A 6,635-nucleotide genomic window follows, 5' to 3' on the forward strand; every position below is an offset into this window, starting at 1 on the left:
TGCAGCACACAGGGGTGCCTGAAATTGTTTTAGATTTCATAATAGATTTTTCAGTAGAAACTGACTCTCAAGTGAAGAGCACATTATCTCCTCCTTTTGTTGCTATGTGAGTTTCATGCTGGGTTTATATTTCTGGCTTGAATTTTGTTTTTTTCCTTAAAAGTGTGTTGACTTTGTTTCATTGTCCTCAAGTCATTGACTCTTCTGCAAGCATGTGGCCCGTTTCTCTTTGTTGGGATATTTAAAATATCTTCTCTTCAATTCTGTTTTGAAGTTTTACAAATACTTTCTCTGGTGTTTTCTTTTTCCATTGTGTTGTACCTGCGGTAGGGAATTTCACTCTGAATGATTCTTACCTCTCAGTTTGGGGGATGTTCCTATGACCCCCTCTGTTTTCTTTTAATCCCTGTTTCTGAAACTCTTATTGATGGAGTTTTTAAAATCTCTTTTTGGACCTAGTTTGCCTCCTTTTTCATATGTTTTCTCTTTGCCTTAGAATTTCACTCTCTGAGCAATACTCTCTACTTGATCTCTTAATTTTCTGTTACACTCTTTCCTTCTCCTATTTCAATACTAATTTCCCATTGTGGCTTTTGTTTTCAGAGTGGTTACGTATATATGGCTAGTGCTCATCTCATATAGGAAATGCTACCTTATAACTATGAGAATACCAATATATACATCATATACATACATACATACATACATACATACATACACATACATACATTATATATATATTGATGTGTGGTGTGTGTGTGTGTGTGTGTGTGTGTGTGTGTGTGTGTGTGTGTGTGTGTATGTGTGTGTTCCTTCCACCTTGAGCTTTTCTACCCCTGCCAGCCTTTTTCTTCTGCTTCTCTGTTTGGCTCTTTTGTGTCTGGGTTCCCTCAAATGCTCTGTGATCCCTCATGAACTAGTCCTATTTTTAAACAGAGACCTGGAAGGCTGATTGAGACGCTCATTGGGGGCAGTGGCTACAGTCTTGTGAGGATCATGCAGGGACAGCATGACACAAGACTGTCTTGAAGTTTGTTTTTCTTTGGGGGGGAATGGTCAGTTTTCTCACAAAGAAACTCGTGTCTGCCTGTAGCTAGGGCTGAAACTGGTAACACATTGTCAATAACAAAGACCATCAGTTATCCCTTCTTTTTTGTGTTCAGGAAAGGGTACCATCTGTTTCCTGCCAAGATTGTGGCTGATAAGGTTTTGACTGCCCCAGAAATCTCTACTTCAGACCCCTCTAGTTCAGTTTATTCAGGGACTTTGCCACAAATCAAATGAGGAAACAAATGCCGTGTTGTTTTTTTTTAAAGTAACAGAGTAGTGAAATAATACCTTAATTTGCAGAATTTACAGAATTTAAGATACTATGCATACACTCTGTTTCCTTATACCTTCTCTACCCTTTGTTACATGAAATTTATGAAAGGCAATTATTTGGATTGTGGTCCTACACCAGACCCCAAGAAGCCAGACCAAATCAGAATGGAGTCATTCATGAGGGTGGGGACACACTGTAAATCATGAAGACCTTCGGTTATTCATTTTTTTTTTAGCACAGGAAGGAGAATATGCCAGTCCAAGTCAGAATGGAGTCACCATATTATGTGAAAAAGAAAAAAGAAATCAAATGGAAGAGCTGGGAAGATGGCTCAGTGGTAAGGTGCACATAAGCACGGGAACTTGAGTTTGGATCCCTATGAACAGACTGTCCCTGGAGCTTCCTGGATACATGATATTGTGGCATCAGTGAGGTTCAGATTAGGTAAGAGACTGTCTCAAAAGATAAGATGGAGAGCCATAGAGGAGGCTATCCAATGCTAACATATGACCTTCATGTGTAAGAGTACACGAATGCATATGTATGCATATAGCACACACACACACACACACACACACACACACACACATGTGGTGGTATTCTAATTGTACTGAAATGTGATTTTGATTGTATGTTAATAAATAAAGTTACCCGGGGGTCAGAGCTATTAGAGCCATAGCAAGAGTGTGGCAGTGGTGGCACATGCCTTTAATCCCATAGATCTCTGTGTGTTCAGGGATACAGCCAGCATATGCCTTTAAGACCTGGGGGGCTGTACATACAGATAGTGATGAGGCAGTCACATGTTTGGGTTTACAACCAATGAGAAGGCAGAACAAAATACTATAAAAAGACGGACAGACAGGATATAGCTCTCTTTCAGGAAGCTGGGACACCGCAGGAGGAAGGGTGAGATTTTTAGCTCTGAGCTCTGACCTCTCGGCTTTCTCTTTTACATTGGTTCTGTGTTTCTTATTTAATAAGACTGTTGGTTACATCTACACACACACACACTTGAAACAATCTTACTGAACCTAGAAATGGATCGGTTTTCTTTTCTTTTCTTTTCTTTTTTTTTTTCTTTTCTTTTTTTTTCTTTTTTTTGGTTTTTTGAGACAGGGTTTCTCTGTGTAGCTTTGTGCCTTTCCTGGGACTCACTTGGTAGCCCAGGCTGGCCTCGAACTCAGAGATCCGCCTGGCTCTGCCTCCTGAGTGCTGGGATTAAAGGCGTGCCGCTGCTGCCCACGCCGCCGCCGCCGCCGCCGCCGCCGCCGCCGCCGCCGCCGCCGCCACCACCACCCAGCCGGATCGGTTTTCTGTAAGACAGAAGAGTCACAGCACCAATCCCAAGAGGGTCCAGTCATCCCTGGCATCACAGTCCTATGGCTTGGTTGCTGCGGTAACCATGAAACAATCAATCCGCATTTTGTTCAGTTTCTACTTTCTTTAGTTTCTTTTCCTTTTCCTTTCCTTTCCTTTCCCTTCCCTTCCCTTTCCTCCCTTCCTCTCTCCCTTCCTCCCTCCCTTTTCCTTTTCTTTCTTTTTCTTCCCTCCCCCATTCTCCTTCCCTCCTTCTTTCCTTCCCATCTTCCCTCCCTTCCTTCCTTTTTCAATCTTCTCTATTCAGCCTATCAGCATTATAAGATCAGAAGCCAATTATTAAATCACGGTGATTGTTGGTTTAAATACACAGTGCTGCTTACCATGTGAGAAAGGTCATGAGGCACAACAAAACCCAGTATCAGAGCTTTGCTGGAGGCGGGGCACAGAAGAGAGTGACCAGGCCTGGGAAGAGACACTTGAGGAGGAGGGAGAGAGGAGGAGGGGGAGAGAGCAGAAGAGAAGGGAGGAGTCTGTGTCCGGCTTTTTAAGGATTCCCCTGCACATGTGCAGGTGGGCTCACAGAGCTACACCACCCATGTGCTGATTGTGTGACCACACTGCACATTTGTGCAATCATGCGGCCCACTGATGACGTAAGATGTAAGACCCCTTGCTTAGCTACTGAACTTCGCATGTGTAGTCATATAGCTAGAGTGGCAGAATCCTAACATTCCAAACTTTTTGCTTATTATAAAAAAAGGTGGATGAACAGGAACAGGGGCGTCATTTCTCCCCCCAAAAAAAACTACTTCCAGCTGACTCAGTGGGTGTTGGTTAACTCTTGGGGGATAGGGAAGGGTGCTTCTGAGGTAGACAGGCATCCTGGGCTGTCGTCTGCTGCCTTGGAGATGTTCATCTTTCTTGGCTTGGGACTCTGTCCAGATAGACTTAAGCTGGTTTCTGGAGTTTAGAAAAAAAAATTTAAACATATTAAGAAGCAGCCATGAGAAAATTAAAGTCTTGGGCTGGTGACCATGACATGACATTGTAGTGTTTAGTACTCTGTTTATATTGATTAGTGTTAGTGAGAGAGAGAGAGTGTGTGTGTGTGTGTGTGTGTGTGTGTGTGTGTGTGTGTGTGTGTGTGTGAGAGAGAGAGAGAGAGAGAGAGAGAGAGAGAAATATTGGAACATGTTTTAAATTTTTACCTGAGATAAGCCTTATCAGAGACAGATTATTTTAAAGCACCTGCTTCCTTTACTAGTTTAGTAGCCAGGAGACACTAAACTCTGTAAGCTCTGTAAGCCCACCTATGCATATGCAGGGAAATCCTTAAAAAGCCGGACACAGACTCCTCCCCTCTTTTCTGCTCTCTCCCCTCCCCCCTCTCCCTCCTCCTCACGTGTCTCTTCCCAGGCCTGGTCACTCTCTTCTGTGCCCCCCACTCCTGGGGGTATGGGTACAGCAGGGTCTGGGGGCATCCCTTACCACCTGGGTATATCTGATGGTCCCTGGACTCCAGCTCTATGGTGATCCTGTAACAATTAGCTGAGTAGTTAATTAGAAGAGGGAACCAGTAAGAGAAAAGCTTGTGGGGTGAGACCTCATTCTTCTGGAATTGGTGACAAGGCAGTGGATCCTGGTGTCCTCTGGAACTTGAGAGAGAGCAGGGCCTTGTCTGTGTCAGTGTGCACGAGGAGGAGAAGCCCTGCTGACCGGTCTGGAGTGAGGCACATGGAGGGAGCAAATGAAGTGAAAGCTCCTGCCTTAGCTGGAAAATCTCCTCCCATTAGGTACCCCTGAAAGAAAGTGGTAAGAGGAATTAAGTGGTGGAGGTCTGGTGAGGTGGGTAAAGCTTTCCCCCTACCCCAACAATAGGGAAACAAGGAGAGGTGGGACCCCCAAACTCCCACAGGACTGAATAAGTGGCTCAGTGTCCAACAGGAAGGAAATGGATCGCCCCATGCTGCATCCTGGGTTCCCTGTGAGCCCGTGGCCAGGCCTAAGAGGTCTGCTGGAGGTCTTAGTTTGATGTCCCCATGCCATGAGGTGCATGAGGGCAGTCAGCTGACCAGTTATCCTTCTAGGTGGCACTTTGAACAAGGCTCAGTTGATGGCCCGAGTGGGTCAGGGCACACACTAGCCCGTGTGGCCTTCTAAAACAGGGACCTGGAAGCCCTTATGCAGCTGCTCGGATAGTGTGTGCCAGCATTTGGCAATTCGGTTCATGGGCTTTCTCATCTCTCCCATGGTACCTTAAATGCCACAGCTGCCGAATCACGTCACCAACGTTCATTTTAAGTACATGGTGCTGGTTACCATTCGAGAAAGGTCATGAGGCACAAAATCCAGTATCAGAGCTCTGGGGGGTGGGGACAGAAGAGAGTGACCAGGCCTGGTGAGAGACTTGTGAGGAGGAGGGAGACAAGGGGGAGGAGGAGGGAGCAGAAGAGGGGGAGGAGTCTGTGTCTGGCTTTTTAAGGATTCCCCTACACGTGTCAGGTAGGCCACGCATGCACTGATTGTGTGACTGTGCACGTTTGTGCAATCACACAGCACACTGATGATGTAAGACGTAGGACCCCTTGCTTAGCTACTGAACTGTGTATGTGCGGTCATATAGCTTGAGTGGCAGAATCCTAACAGTAATGGTTTGAAAAGCATGAGTCTTCCCAAAACTCAGGCTGAGGTTTATTTAGTTCTTTACTCGGCCAGTGTTGGGAGGTAGGGCCACCCAGAAACATTTGGGGCTTTTGAACAGACACATGCTGTCTCCTGAAATTGCGTCCTCACTCTGTAGTCCTAGATGAGTTACCATGACAGTAGGTTGTCCGGAAGCAATGCTACCTCTTGTGTTCTTTCTCTTTATACTCAGTGCCTTGCCCTGCTGCTTTTCTGTCATGCAAGGCCTTCACCAGAGCCAGATAATCTTACTCAATCTTGGACTTTAGATCTCCAGAACTGAACCTCTTTTCTTTACAAAGACCTACTCTAAAGCATTCTGCTATACAAACAGAAACCAGACTTAGACAATCATTAAACTTAATTTGTTGACACATTGTTATATACAATGCCTGGGTAGATTCCTTAGACTGTTAACAAGGGGTTACATCTAGGAAATGACTTGTGGAAGGAAAATAGTAACAGTGGAATCTGAATTTCTAAGCCTTACCTTCCCATAAATGAGCATGTATAATTTTGTATAATCATTTAAATAAAACAGTTTCCTATGTAATTTTGATGTCTAGTTGGAACTGGAACTACTGGCCATGAATCATTCTTTGCTTTTCATCAGAATATTAGAATTAAAACCAGAAGAAGGCTTCTTATGGGGCTGTAGGAAAGTGGGTATTACATGAAAGTAAGGTTGGATTTTTTTTTCATTATTGCTTTGATGACATAAACATATCTGAGTATTCACCTTATGTAATAAAGTTAATTTTTTGTCTGCCTCTGAAAACTGGTTATACTTTCATTTTTCATACACTGATTTTTCTAGAGACAAAGTACAATATCTTTGAAAGTATTTTTTAATCAAATAAAAAAATAGTATTGTGTTTCTAAGTGTCTCCTGTTTCCACCCACTAAAAAAAAATTCCATTGCTTAAAAAAAAAAAAAAAGACACTTTTTCCCCTCAAAAACATTTTTAGAGTTCCATGGCTGTCTTTTTTACTTTTATAATTTGCCAGAGTGAAGGTGAGGGAAATCATGTTCTATGCACCATCATAATTATACTTTGAGAAAATAATTTTCAGTAAACAGAGAAATAGAGAGCAAGTTTTTTATTTGTAACTCCTGCCTAGCTCTTTTGTTTTGGGACAAAAAACAAAAACAAAAAACAAAAAACAAAAAAAAATCAATAAGTTGTATAGTTTCTCTTAGGATGATAAGCTAGATTCCATGGAGCTTTCCTGAGGACCCAAATTAGCAAACAGTGTCATTCACTATTCATTATTGGTCTTCACGTAGACTTTAGCACTTGGATTA

At 43.2% G+C, this 6,635-nt stretch overlaps 1 long non-coding RNA gene across 1 annotated transcript; it reads right to left on the minus strand.

Moving 5' to 3' along the window:
* Positions 1-2,980: 2,980 nt before the first annotated feature.
* On the minus strand, positions 2,981-5,084 carry LOC121824087 (uncharacterized). The gene is made up of 3 exons (XR_006065866.2): positions 4,903-5,084; positions 4,136-4,446; positions 2,981-3,607 (listed from the first exon to the last, which is right to left on the minus strand). It is a non-coding gene; the product is annotated as an uncharacterized LOC121824087 (long non-coding RNA).
* Between the last annotated feature and the right edge of the window lie 1,551 nt (positions 5,085-6,635).

The sequence above is a fragment of the Peromyscus maniculatus genome, chromosome 19, assembly GCF_049852395.1.
Source record: "Peromyscus maniculatus bairdii isolate BWxNUB_F1_BW_parent chromosome 19, HU_Pman_BW_mat_3.1, whole genome shotgun sequence".
Lineage (NCBI taxonomy): Eukaryota > Metazoa > Chordata > Mammalia > Rodentia > Cricetidae > Peromyscus > Peromyscus maniculatus.